Below are 15,034 nucleotides of genomic sequence, written 5' to 3' on the forward strand. Positions count from 1 at the left end.
TCCTCTGTCCCATGAAATTCAATTTATTTTTTGAGATATAAACTGTTAAAAATGGCCATTTCTCTTCTTGTTTGTGTATGGACACATGGGGGGATGAATTGATGTTATACTGGAAACTGACATTTCCTAACTTTAACATAATTTTGTACACCTGAATAAATGAATGTAAGCAGTGAATTTAAAATGATTAACTTATGGTTGTGATTACTTCTTCTAAACCTTAATTTTACAGGATTGTGCCAAACCAATGAAATTTCAGAAATTGAAATTTGCCAAGGGAACATGCCACAAAGCATATGTTTCTGGCACACTGAGCAAGCACTATGCAGTAGCATCTCATGACTGGAATAGTAGTTATGTTTTGGTTTAATTTTCTAAAAGTAGCTTAAATGTTTCTGCATTCACTGGCTGGGTCCTATGCCATAGTAATAAACACCCACTTTCATGAGTAACCATAGTCCCAACCAAATTATAAACAGAAAACTGGAACCCACCGTATTCAACTTGTGATGTGAACAAAAGTTAGGCTGATGAGAATGAGGGTTGATGTTGCTTGAAACTCAGTTCAAATAAATAGTCTGTTAAAACTAGTCTGCACACGTGTGAGTAAATTCTCCTCCCCAATCTGATGGAAACTCTGTGTGGGTGGAACTAAGTGGAGTTTCCTGCTTTGTCTATTAGTTTTCCCACAGAAAGGAAAGATCTGTCTGGGAAAATGGACAACTTGGGCAAACTGAAAGATTCAGTATTTAAAAATGATGTAATTCCGTTACTCATCTGATCGTGATCATCTTGATGTGTTAAATGAAAGGCATTGTACATGGATGAGGCCAAACAACTGAAACACTATCCCTAATATTTGTTTCCTATTTTGAGTAATACTATAATACTGTTTTTTTGCATCTGTGTATTGCAATTTTTCAAAGCCAAGATGTGTTTACATCCATGTTGTTAATTGGTGCATTGTTTCACACAGAACCAAGATGTGGCTGTTTATTACGGTAGCGTGTATGACCCACGGAATTGAGAGTTCAGGAGAATGGATGCAAATCCTGAAGCATTTGTGAATATTGTGCATTGCATATTGTTGCTGGAGAAAAGGTTCGGAGTAGGGAAGTGTATTATGAATTGATAACATCCGAACTAATTTCTTCATTAACAGAGTGTCCTTTTAACCAAGTTCTTTCCCCAATGTAGCAATTGTTTTCTCACACTTTTTTTTCTTTCTTCAAATGAGCCCCTGGAGTGTTCCTTTGCTGAAGGCTATATTGGACTAATAAGTGAGACCTTGGCTATGTTTTTGTTCGAGAGAGCAGCCTTTTGTTTTCGGTGTAGTCCTGCTGGTGGAAGAGGCACGTAAAGTGAATAGTTCCTTTATGTTGTTTTTTAATCAAAGTAATAGCTGTCAGTTTAAAAAGAAATGTAATATTTTCATGGGAGTATTAAAGGCTGGATTGTAACTTGGGCTATATGTCTATTCAGGGGACTAAAAGGGCATAAGACTCCCCCTTTCACAGGCTACCTACATTTTGTGTCCAGGTATACAGGAGTTCACCTGCTTCCTTCCTTCCTGGAGCAAGCAGGGGAGAAGACTGGAGCCTTAACATCACCCCCTACTCACTGGCCAGTGCAGGAGAGATAGCATGATGTAGGCCAGAAGTAATTACTACCCTGTGGGAGCAGAGGGGAAGCCACATTTCTGTGAACCCACTGTTCCTTCCCTACAATTATCCTGAGACATTGTTATCCCTTATGGTTACATGTGTTCTAATATGAAGAGAACATATTTGGCTTGAAGAAAGAGCTGAGTAACCAGAGCAAGACAGTTTTTAAGTTTACTAAATTCTGTTTCCTAGGTGAGGCAATAACTGAATATGTTACCCAGCCTAGTTTCGCATATATGGTATATTGGTTATGATTATTTCATAATGCTCCATTAGATTCCAGCTTAATATAAATTACAGATTTTCTTTCTGAGCATGTTTTATGTGTTAGTCTTTTGCTGGTAAAGAACTAAAAACAAACTCACAAGTACCTTTCTTAGTTTCTTTTGGAGGCTTAATTATGAGCAGTCCATTACATGATACAGGAATATCTCACCATTCTGAAATGCAATGTATGTAAAGAATATGGGCTGGGTGCATATGAAATGACCTCTTGTAAATTTTAAATTAATAAACTAAAATGAATTAAATGTACAAACAATATATTGGCACCTGGATCACATCCAATGCCATATTCACAAAGAACTGTCATGTACATGGTAGAGGGACACAGATATACAGCAAAGAACAGAGAAAAGGAAAGAGAAGTTTTAAAAACCAAGATTGTAAGGAGTGATTTGCAAGGTCAGCCCTTGCTATCTCCTTGCTGCACAGGGTTTGGAGGCACTTGGTGGGCAGAAGCACGTGCCATCTTTTCTGTCCAGTTACCTGCTCTTTCTAAGGAGGCTAAGGAAGAGGTTTGAAATGGAGACAGAAATGAGAGTACAATAATAATTATCCCAATGATCTCCAAGGCTGAACGTCACAAAGTAAATATAATAGTAACAGGTAAACCCAGTGACTGCATATCTCCAGACTCCCCAGATGCACTCTGCCTGAGAATGGGGCAATAGTGTACTCCTTTTAACTTTGTCTTCTAAGAGGAGTGCATTCAACAATCCAGAGCCAATCTCTTTATTTTCTTCTACATTTCACTTCTCATCCTTTAGAGATTTGTTTAAATCAGCTTCTGCCTCCATATTTTTTTGAAGGTTAGCCAAGACCTTTCCAGAAAACCTGATTCCATCTTAATGGAAATATTCTTATGGTATAAGAAGACAAGTAGTGAAAAATGAGCTGTCCTAGTTTCAGTACTTCCTTGTTTGGGACAGGTTGTACATACACCGATTTGTTTACTGGCTCATCTGAAAACTGGAAACTGTAAAAGCTTATGAAAATTAAACAGAAATAATGACAGGTTTCAGAGTAACAGCCGTGTTAGTCTGTATTCGCAAAAAGAAAAGGAGTACTTGTGGCACCTTAGAGACTAACCAATTTATTTGAGCATAAGCTTTCGTGAGCTACAGCTCACTTCATCGGATGCAATGAGCTGTAGCTCACGAAAGCTCATGCTCAAATAAATTGGTTAGTCTCTAAGGTGCCACAAGTCCTCCTTTTCTTTAAACAGAAATAAGTCTTTTTAGATACTTCCATGTGAGAGACGCCCTCCTAACTGCCCCCAGATAATGTCAAAAGTGCAAACAGTTCTAGAAAACACCTTAGTTTTGTTTCCTGCAGAGTGAGATCATTCGCTACAGAGGATATCTGAGTGAGGAGTATGAAATTATGACAGACGATGGCTATTATCTTAGTATCAACAGAATTCCCTTTGGCATAGGAAATTGTAAGAACTCAGGTATGGCTCTATTTTACTAAATCAGCGGGCCCAGATAATCTTCATCCAAGAATATTACAGGAACTGGCACATGAAAGTGAAAGACCAATAGCAAGGATTTTTAATGAATCTGTAAACACGGAGATGTATCCTATGATTGTAGAATTGCTAATAGAGTACCTGTTTTTAAGAAAGGAATAAAAAGTGATCTGGGAAATTATAGGCCTGTTAGTTTGACCTCAATTGTATGCAAAATCTTGGAAAAAATTTTGAAAGAGAAAAGTAGTTAAGGACATAGAAGTAAACAGTAACTGGGATAAAATACAACATGGTTTTACAAAAGGTAGATTGCACCAGACCTACCTGACTTCCTTCTTTGAGAAGATAACAGATTTTTTATAGGAAGTAAATGCAGTAGATCTAATCTACCTGGATACAATACACTTCCACATGGGAAATTATTAGTTAAAGTGGAGAAGATTAGAGATTAATGAGAACTGAAAGGTGGGTAAGGAACTGGTTAAAGGGGAGAGTACAGTGGATCATAGGTGAACTGTCAGGCTAGATGGAAGTTACTAGTGGAGTTCCTCAGAGATCAGTCTTGGAACCAATTTTATTTAACATTTTTGTTAATGCCTTAGCACAAAAAGTGGGAGTGCACTAATAAAATCTGCGGATGACACAAAGTTGGGAGGTATTGCCAATACAGAGGAGGACTGGAAAATCATACAAGATCTGGAGGATCTTGAAAACTGGAGTAATAGAAATAGGATGAAATTTAATAGTACAAAGGGCAAGATTAACAACAAGAATTTTTGCTATAAACTGGGGACTTATCAGTTGGAAGCCACAGAGGAGGAGAAAGATCTGGGTGTATTGGTTGATCACAGGATGACTACGAGCTACCAATGTGATGTGGGCGTGAAAAAGGCTAATGCAGTCCAAGAATACATCAGGTGAGGTATTTCCAGTGGAGAAAGGCAAGTGTTAGTACCATTTTACAGGCACTGGTGAGACTTCATCTGGAATATTGTGTGAAATTATGGTCTCCCATGTTTAGGGAAGATGAATTCAAACTGAAACAGGTCCAGAGAAGGGCTACTGGGATGATCCGAGGAATGGAAAATCTGTCTTATGAGAGGAGACTCAAGAGCTTGGCTTGTTTATCCTAACCAAAAGAAGGCTGAGGGGAGATGCCTTCATTTTATAGGGGCAGTCCTATTATTCAGGGTTTTGTCTTATATAGGCGCCTATTGCCCACCACCTGTTGTCCTGATTTTTCACACGTGCTATCTGGTCACTCTATATGGTTGCTTTCTATAAATACATTAGATGGATACATACCAAGGAGGGGGAAGACCTATTTAAGTTAAGCACCAACGATTATACAAGAACAAATGGATATAAACTGGCCATCAATCAGTTTAGGCTTGAAATTAGATGAAGGGTTCTAACCATCAGAGGAGTGAAGTTGTGGAACAGCCTTCCAAGGGGAGCAGTGGGGACAAAAAACCTAATTTACTTCAAGACTCAGCTTTATAAGATTATGGAGAGTGTGGTATGATGACACTGCCTACAATGGCATGTAACTAATATGCGACTGCTAGTAGCAAATATTTCCTATAGATGTGCCATTGTGAAAGAAATCCAAGGAGAGGGAGTCAAGTGTTATTTTATTATCCTATTAGAGAGATTCTACTTTTGTAAAATAATCCCTCTCTTTCTTTCTCAGGTCTTCAGCCTGTTCTTCTGCAGCATGGCTTAGTTTTAGAGGGAACCACCTGGGTTGCGAATATGGCCAACAGCAGCCTGGGCTTCATACTAGCAGATGCTGGCTATGATGTTTGGATTGGAAATAACAGAGTGAACTACTGGGCAAGAAAACACTACAACCTTAGCGTGGACCAGGAGGAATAACAGGTACTTTAAGGTACCTTCAGATAACAATTACCTTAAATTGAACGGCAGAGAAACTTTTAAAATCTTACTATTTTATTTTATATTTTAGGGATTTTTATATTTTTAAACAAATGGGTCGGATTCACTGGTACATTCCAGCTTCTTTGCACTGCTCTCTTTATGACACAACATAGTGACAAAAGCATTGTAATGGGCTGATGACTGTCTCTACCAGTAGGTCAGTAATTTATATCAGCTGACATGCTTATACCACTCAGACTTAATTAAATTTAACCATTTACTCTGCTGCTCACATCTGCTGGTGTTCAAGTGTGGGATCCACAAAGGTATGTAGGCACCTAAGTTCCAGTTTTGGCTCCACTGTGATCCTCAAAACTCCCACTGAAGCCTAGACTCACTCGGCACCGTTTTCAAAGTAAAAAAAATCCCTCTGCACCTAAATTTCTGCCTCTGGCCATGCACACTGCAGCCTCCCTCTAGGCATCCAGAGATCCTATCTCCCACCCCAGAGTGATTCATAAACCAGTGAAACACCTCACCAACACACCAGGCATATGGCTGCCAAAGTTGCATGCAGGGCCCAATCCTGCAGGGGTGCTCGGAGGCCATCTGTCGTATCGGGTCCCATTCAAAATCCCGCAAGAGGAGGAGTTTTTGTTGTCTGTCATAACTTTTAGCCCAGGGGTTAGAGCACTCTGCTGGGTTGTGAGAGACCCAGGTTCAGCTTTTCCCTCACTGCTAGAGGAGGAGAGAGGATTTGAAGAGTGGTCTCCAGCCTCCCGGGAGCGTTCTCTAACCCCTGAATTATGGGATATTCTGATGTGGGAGCTCTCTGTTTTTCTTGTTTAAGCTGTTCCACTATGGATAAATAATGCAAGAATGATTGTAGCAGGAAGACTGGAACTGGGGTCTCCTACCTCCCAGGTGGGTGCCCTAACAACTGACTTACAGAATAATTCCCATTTTCACTCCCTTTTGGGCCCAGTGACTGTTTAACGATTTATCCACAGTGGAACAGTCATTAGATCAGAGAAGGAGAGAGTGGGAATGACTCTGTAATCCAATAGTTAGACTCACAGAAATGCAGGACTGGAAGGGACCTCGATAGGTCATCTAGTCCAGTCCCCTCCACTCAGGCAGGACTAAGTATTATCTGGACCATCTCTGTTAGATGTTTGTGTAACCTGTTCTTAGAAGCCTCCAATGATGGAGATTCCATAATCTCCCCAGGTAATATGTTCCAGTGCTTAACTACTCTTACAATTAGGAAGATTTTCTAATGTTTACCTTAAATCTCCCTTGCTGCAATATAAGTCCATTACTTCTTGTCCTGTTCTCAGTGGTTAAGGAGAACAATTTATCACTCTTCTCTTTATAGCAACCTTTTACATACCTGAAGACTGTTGTCCTGTCCCCCTTTTGTCTTCTCTTCTCCAGACTAAACAAACACAGTTTTTTCAATCTTTCCTCCTAGGTCAGGGATGGGGACCCTGCAGGCCGGATCCATCCCGTTCATAGAATCATAGAATATCAGGGTTGGAAGGGACCTCAGGAGGTCATCTAGTCCAACCCCCTGCTCAAAAGCAGGACCAATCCCCAATTAAATCATCCCAGCCAGGGCTTTGTCAAGCCTGACCTTAAAAACTTCTAAGGAAGGAGATTCCACCACCTCCCTAGGCAACGCATTCCAGTGCTTCACCACCCTCCTAGTGAAAAAGTTTTTCCTAATATCCAACCTAAACCTCCCCCACTGCAACTTGAGACCATTACTCCTTGTCCTGTCCTCTTCTACCACTGAGAATAGTCTAGAACCATCCTCTCTGGAACCACCTCTCAGGTAGTTGAAAGCAGCTATCAAATCCCCCCTCATTCTTCTCTTCTGCAGGCTAAACAATCCCAGTTCCCTCAGCCTCTCCTCATAAGTCATGTGTTCCAGACCCCTAATCATTTTTGTTGCCCTTCGCTGGACTGTCTCCAATTTCTCCACATCCTTCTTGTAGTGTGGGGCCCAAAACTGGACACAGTACTCCAGATGAGGCCTCACCAATGTCGAATAGAGGGGGACGATCACGTCCCTCGATCTGCTCGCTATGCCCCTACTTATACAGCCCAAAATGCCATTGGCCTTCTTGGCAACAAGGGCACACTGCTGACTCATATCCAGCTTCTCGTCCACTGTCACCCCTAGGTCCTTTTCTGCAGAACTGCTGCCTAGCCATTCGGTCCCTAGTCTGTAGCTGTGCATTGGGTTCTTCCGTCCTAAGTGCAGGAGCCTGCACTTATCCTTATTGAACCTCATCAGATTTCTTTTGGCCCAATCCTCCAATTTGTCTAGGTCCCTCTGTATCCTATCCCTGCCCTCCAGCGTATCTACCACTCCTTCCAGTTTAGTATCATCCGCAAATTTGCTGAGAGTGCAATCCACACCATCCTCCAGATCATTTATGAAGATATTGAACAAAACCGGCCCCAGGACCGACCCCTGGGGCACTCCACTTGACACCGGCTGCCAGCTAGACATGGAGCCATTGATCACTACCCATTGAGCCCGACAATCTAGCCAACTTTCTACCCACCTTATAGTGCATTCATCCAGCCCATACTTCTTTAACTTGCTGACAAGAATACTGTGGGAGACCGTGTCAAAAGCTTTGCTAAAGTCAAGAAACAATATATCCACTGCTTTCCCTTCATCCACAGAACCAGTAATCTCATCATAGAAGGCGATTAGATTAGTCAGGCATGACCTTCCCTTGGTGAATCCATGCTGACTGTTCCTGATCACTTTCCTCTCATGTAAGTGCTTCAGGATTGATTCTTTGAGGACCTGCTCCATCATTTTTCCGGGGACTGAAGTGAGGCTGACTGGCCTGTAGTTCCCAGGATCCTCCTTCTTCCCTTTTTTAAAGATTGGCACTACATTAGCCTTTTCCCAGTCATCCGGGACTTCCCCCATTCGCCACGAGTTTTCAAAGATAATGGCCAATGGCTCTGCAATCACAGCCGCCAGTTCCTTTAGCACTCTCGGATGCAACTCGTCCGGCCCCAGGGACTTGTGCACGTCCAGCTTTTCTAAATAGTCCCTAACCACCTCTTTCTCCACAGAGGGCTGGCCATCTATTCCCCATGTTGTGATGCCCAGCGCAGCAGTCTGGGAGCTGACCTTGTTAGTGAAGACAGAGGCAAAAAAAGCATTGAGTACATTAGCTTTTTCCACATCCTCTGTCACTAGGTTGCCTCCCTCATTCAGTAAGGGGCCCACACTTTCCTTGGCTTTCTTCTTGTTGCCAACATACCTGAAGAAACCTTTCTTGTTACTCTTAAAATCTCTCGCTAGCTGCAGCTCCAGGTGCCGTTGCTTAATTTCACCTGGCCATCGCAAGTCTTGGTGCCGTGGGCCAGAAGCCCCAAGCCTCAGCCCCCGAGGGGCTGGATCCATGAGCGCTGGCTCGCCCCACCGTGGACAGGAAGCCCCAAGCCTCGGCGCCCCCACTTCGAAGCTGTGTGGGGCCCGTGATTGATTTTTTTTTTCCTGTGGGTCAATGGCCCTTGATAGAAAAAGTGTTTCCCATCCTGCCTAGGTCACGTTTTCTTGTCCTTAAGCAGAATGGAAGAATTATTTCTCATGTATTGTTTACAACACTCCTGCTAATACATCCCAGAATGGTGTTTGCTCTTTTTGCAACATAATTACATTGTTGACTCTTATTTAGTTTGTGATCCACAATCACTTCCAGATCCTTTCCTGCTGCACTCCTTCCTAGGAAGTCATTTCTCATTTTGCTTTTGTGCAACTGAGTATTCCCTCCAAAGTGTAGTACTTTGCCTTAGTCTTTATTTAATTTCATCCTATTTATTTTAGACCATTTCTCCAGTTTGTCAAGATCATTTTGAATTCTACTCCTGTCCTCCAAAGTGCTTGCAACCTCTCCCAGCTTGATATCCTCCACAAACTTTATAAGTGCACTCTCGATGCCCGTTATCCAAATAATTTCTGCACATATTGAATAGAACTGGACCCAGGACAGATCCCTGCAGGACCTCACTTGATATGTCTGTGATGGGTTGTCACCCCTGGGGTGCAGTCTGGGAGCTGTGAGAAACCGCTGAGCCTCTCTAACCACTCAGTTGGACTGGCCCTGCTCACACTGCTTCCTTGGTTGGAGACACAGCCAGACTTGCCGAGGCCCTGTTAAAAGAAAAGGAGTACTTGTGGCACCTTAGAGACTAACAAATTTCTTTGAGCACAAGCTTTTGTGAGCTACAGCTCACTTCCCACGACAGCAGATGGTGCTACACACCCAACCTGAGCTACCTGAGAGTGCTTTACCTAAGCCACCCAAGTACAAACAGCTGACCCCAGCCAGTTTCCCAGCTCCCAGGCACCCTCTCCCCTCCCCCCCCCCGGGGTATAAACCCAAAATGATATCATCTTGCACTGCACAGGGATTTGTACAGTGTAAGCTTATTAATATGTCTGCCCCTCCCTCTATGTGGAAAGGAATATGCACACTTGTGGTAACCAAGCTGAGATTTTTTTCCCTAGACACTTCACTTAAAGGCACACTGATTTAGGTTAAAATATTAAATAAGTTTATTAACTACAAAAAGATAGATTTTAAGTGATAGCAAATAGATCAAAGCAATTTACCTAGTAAATAAACAAAACCAAAAACTAAGCCTAAAATAGTAGAAAGATAAGATATGAATTAGCAGATTCTCACCCTGGCTGATGATACAAGCAGGCTTGCAGATTCTTAAGGGACAAGCTGCATTTGCTTTGCAGCTTGGGATCCCTTTCCTGCTTCCAAATCTTTTTCTTTCGGAGCTTCTCTGGTGTCGAGTTGTGGGGGAATCAAGAACAACAGATATTACTTCCTGCCTTATATAGCTTTTGCACAGGGTGGGAGCCCTTTGTTTCAAACTTGTTTCCCAGACCAGTTTGTGGAAAAATACTGACGTCCCAAAATGGAGTCCAGAGTCATGCCTGGTCACATGCCCTTGCAGAGTCATAGCAGCCATTACTTACAGGCTGGCTGAAATGTCCACAGGAAGGTTAAGCTATTCCACAGCCCATTGTTTTAGTGCTACTGGCTCATCAACAATCTGGCTTCTTCATTGTAGTACCTGAAAGGCTGGCTGTGAGTGTTTTCCAGAGTAAGCCCACAGTGAAATGCAGATCCATAGTCAATATTTATAACTTCAGATACAAAAATGATACATGCATACAAATAGGATAATTATATTCAGCAAATCATAACTTTTCCAATGATGCCTTACATGATCCATCTTGTACAAAATTACTATTACGAATGTGGAGTGTAGTGTCACAATGCCCTTTCAGCCTCACTGTGAACCATTGATAACTACTCTTCGAGTACAGTAAAAAAAAGTTACTACAGTCAAGACCTATTTCATCTACTGCTTCCTCATATCCACAAGGTTTGTTACCCTGTAAAAGAAAGATATTAGGTTGGTTTGACAGGATTTGCTCTTGACAAATCCATGTTGACTGGTGCTTATCTTCTTATCTTCTAGGTGCTTACAAATTGATTGTTTGATTATTTGCTCCATTACATTTCTTGATACTGAAGTTAAACTGACTGGTCTATAATTCCCTGGGTTGTCCTTTTTATAGATATGTACTATGTTTGCCCTTTTCCAGTCTTCTGTTCTCCATAAGTTCTCAAAGATAATCGCTAATGGTTTAAAGGTCTCTTCAGCCAGTTCCTGAAGTATTCTCAGAATGTATTTCATCAGGCCCTGCCAACCTGAAGACATTAATTTGTCTAAGAAATTCTTAACTTGTTCTTTTCCTATTTTAGCCTCAGATTCTTTCCTATTTACACTGATGTTCACTATGTTAGTCATCCCAACACTGCTAACTTTTTTTGGTGAAAACTGAAATAAAAAAGGCATTAACACTTCCACCATTGCTGCATTTTCTCTTATTGTCTTTCCCTCCTCTCTGAGTAATGGGCCTACTTTGTCTTTGGTCGTCTTCTTGCTTCTTATGTATTTGTAAAATGTTTTGTTACCTTTTAAGTTCCTAGCTAGTTTTAATCTCTTTTTTGCCTTGGTCTTTCTAATTTTGTCCCTATGTGCTTATTATGATTTATTTTATTCATTCTTTATAGTTTGACCTAGTTTCCACTTTTTGTAAGACTCCTAGAGTTTCAGGTCACTGAAGATCTCCTGGTTAAGCCAAGGTGGTCTCTTACCATGCTTCCAGTCCTCGGGCCGGTTTTGTTCAACATCTTTATCAATGATCTGGATGATGAGATTAATTGCACCCTCAGCAAGATGACGCTAAACTGTGGGAAGAGGTAGATATGCTGGAGGGTAGGGTTAGGATCCAGAGTGACCTAGACAAATTGGAGGATTGGGCCAAAAGAAATCTGATGAGGTTCAACAAGAACAAGTACAGAGTCCTGCACTTAGGAAGGAAGAATCCCGTGCGCTGCTACAGGCTGGGGACTGACTGGCTAAGCAGCAGTTCTGCAGAAAAGGACCTGAGGATTACAGTGGATGTGAAGCTGGATATGAGTCAGCAGTGTGCCCCTTGTTGTCAAGAAGGCTAACAGCGTGTTGGGCTGCATTAGTAGGAGCATTGCCAGCAGATAAAGAAAGTGATTATTCCCCTCTGTTCGGCACTGGTGAGGCCACAGCTCGAGTATTGCATCTAGTTTTGGTCCCCTCACTATAGAAGGGATGTGAACAAATTGGAGAGAGTCCAGCGGAGGGCAGTGAAAATGATTAAGGGGCTGGGGCACATGACTTACAAGGAGAGGCTGAGGGAACTGGGGTTATTTAGTCTGCAGAAGAGAAGAGTGAGGGGGGATTTGATAGCAGCCTTCAACTACCTGAAGGGGAGTTCTAAAGAGGATGGAGATAGGCTGTTCTCAGTGGTGGCAGATGACAGAACAGGAAGCAATGGTCTCAAGTTGCAGTGTGGGAGGTCTAGGTTGGATATTAGGAAACACTATTTCACTAGGAAGGTGGTGAAGCACAGGAATGGGTTACCTAGGGAGGTGGTGGAATCTCCATCCTTAGAGGTTTTTAAGGCCCGGCTTGACAAAGCCTTGGCTGAGATGATTTAATTGGTGTTGGTTCTGCTTTGAGCAGGGGATTGGACTAGATGACCTTCTGAGGTCTCTTCCAACCCTAATAATCTATTATTCCAATCTTTTGTACACATTGGCATAATTTTGCTTTTGTGCTCCTAATAATGTTTCTTTTTAAAAAACTGCCAACACTCCTGACCTCTTTTTTCCCCCCCTTAGACTTGCTTCCCACCGGATCTTGCCTCCCAATTCCCTGAGTTTGCTACAGTCTGCCTTCTTAAAGTCCATTGTCTTTATTCTGCTGTTTTCCTTCCTATCATTCCTCGGAATCATGAACTCATCAAATCATGATCACTTTCAGCCAAACTGCCTTCCATCTTCAAATTCTCAACCAGTTTCTCCCTGTTCGTCAGAATCAAATCTAGAACAGCCTCTCCCCTAGTTGCTTTCTCTGCCTTCTGTAATAAAAGAGTGGTCTTCAGTGCACTCCAAGAACTTGTTGGATAGTCTGTGCCCTGCTGTATTATTTTCCCAACCAGTGCCTGGGTAGTTGATGTCCCCCATCACCACCAAGTCCTGAGTTTTAGTTGCTTAAAAAAAGCCTCATCCAGCTCTTCTTCCTGTACAAGTGGTCTACAGTAGACCTCTACTAAGACATCACTTTTTTTCTACCCCTTTTATCCATATGCAGAGATTTTCAACAGGTCTGCCTCCCCTTCTAACTCAATTTCAGTGCAGGTGTACACATCTCCAATGTACAAGGCAACATCTCTTCTTTTTTCCCTTGCCTGACCTTCCTGAACACGCTGTGCCCTTCTAGACCAATATTCTAATCATGTGAATTATCCCACCAAGTTTCTGTGATGTCAGTTATATTGTAATTGTGATTATTCACTAGTATTTCTAGTTCTTCCTGTTTTTTTCCCATACTACTTCTATTAGTGTATAGATATCTAGGACTTTAATTACATTTCCCCTTTCTATTCCCTCTTGTCTCTTCTTTGTTCCTGCTGTGATTGCTCATGTTCTATCCATAATGCATTCCCCCTGGGGTGCCACCTGGAACTAGGGTACCCCTGAGCCTTCCTGACCCACCATCCTGGGCTCCCTTTACACTGTACTGCTGTGTCCAGCCTGCACTTTCACCAGCACACACATAGGTAGGGACACACCCAGCTGCAGTTGCATGCAGATGCTGTGATCAGTTCTGCATGGGAAGGCTCAGCTAAGGAACTTCCCAGCTACTCAGGCATGCACCCCCCTCGGGAGTGTAAGCCCAAAACTTTACTGTCTTGCCCTGCACAGGGAACTGTACAGCATAAACTCATGAAATTTGCCCCCGCCCTCTGTCCTGAGTTATGACTCCCCCCCACACTGGTTTTAGATAAAGCAAAAACAAGTTTATTAACTACAAAAGATCTATTTTAAGTGATTATAAGGGATAGCAAACAGATCAAAGCAGATTACCTAGCAAATAAACAAAAACACACAAAGTAAGCTTAATATACTAAAGACATTAGATATAAATAGCAGATCCTCACCCTAAGTGATAATACAGGCAGGCTGCAGATTCTTAAGGGGCAAGCTGCACTGGTTTAGAAACTGGTTTAGAAATGGGTGTTCCATTCACAGGCTAAACATCCCTTTAGCCTGGGTCCAGCACTTCCCCCAGTTCATTCTTTGTTTCTCAGGTGTTTCCAGGAGTCTCTTTGTGTGGGGAGTCAGTGAAGAACCACAATATCGCTCCCCTGCCTTAAATAGCCTTTGCATATGGCCAGAATCCTTTGTTTCAAAGCATGGTTCCCACACCAATGAGTGGAAAAACACTGTTATCCCAAAATGGAGTCCAGCACCAGGTGACCTGGTGACATGTCCCTGTAGTGTCACAGCAGTCATGAGTCGGACGCTATTTGTAGCATCCTCAGGAAAGCCCCCAGGCGGGAAATAAGCTTTTTCTAAGGCCTGTTGTTCTCCCTAGTGGTTCATTAACTTAAATGGGTCCTTCCCAGCCAACCATCTAGACCGAGAGCCTTTTGCCTAGTGGGCGTTCCCCAGGTGTAAACACGTTTGTAATACAAATATATAGTCAATATTCCTAACTTCAGATACAAAAATGATACATACATACAAATAGGATAATCATATTCAGTAAATAACCTTTCCAATGGCACCTCACATGACTTATCATGCATAAACTTACATTGATTGTCATAATAATATCACTGAAGAATACGTGGTGCAGTGTCACACCTTCCTCCCAACAGATTTCTACCTTTCACCCAGGTCTCCGTGTTTTGGACTTACCTATGGGTTTTTTTCTCCTGCCCCTGTTGAACCTAGTTTAAAACCCACCTCCGAGGTTAGCCAACTGTATCCAAAGATACTCTTCCCCCTCCCGTGATAGGTGGATCCCATCTCTTCTCAGCAGTCCCTCTTCTCGGACAGCATCCCATGTCTGAGGAAGCTGAAGCCCTTCTGGTGTCATCATGTGCACAGCCATGTTTTTCACCTCCAGGATGTGTCTGTGTCTTTCTGGGCCCCAACCCTTGACTGGAAGGATTGATGAGAATGCTATCTGTGCCCTCAGCTCCTTTACGCTCACTCTCAGAGCCCTGTAGTCACTGCTGATCCGCTCGGGGTCATGCCTTGCAGTATCATTAGTGCCCACATGA

At 42.5% G+C, this 15,034-nt stretch overlaps 1 pseudogene; it reads left to right on the forward strand.

The window, feature by feature from the left end:
- Positions 1-453: 453 nt before the first annotated feature.
- Positions 454-15,034, forward strand: part of LOC125640384 (lipase member M-like) — a 32,670-nt pseudogene continuing 18,089 nt past the window's right edge.

This window comes from Caretta caretta, chromosome 7 (genome assembly GCF_965140235.1).
Source record: "Caretta caretta isolate rCarCar2 chromosome 7, rCarCar1.hap1, whole genome shotgun sequence".
NCBI classification, from domain to species: domain Eukaryota; kingdom Metazoa; phylum Chordata; order Testudines; family Cheloniidae; genus Caretta; species Caretta caretta.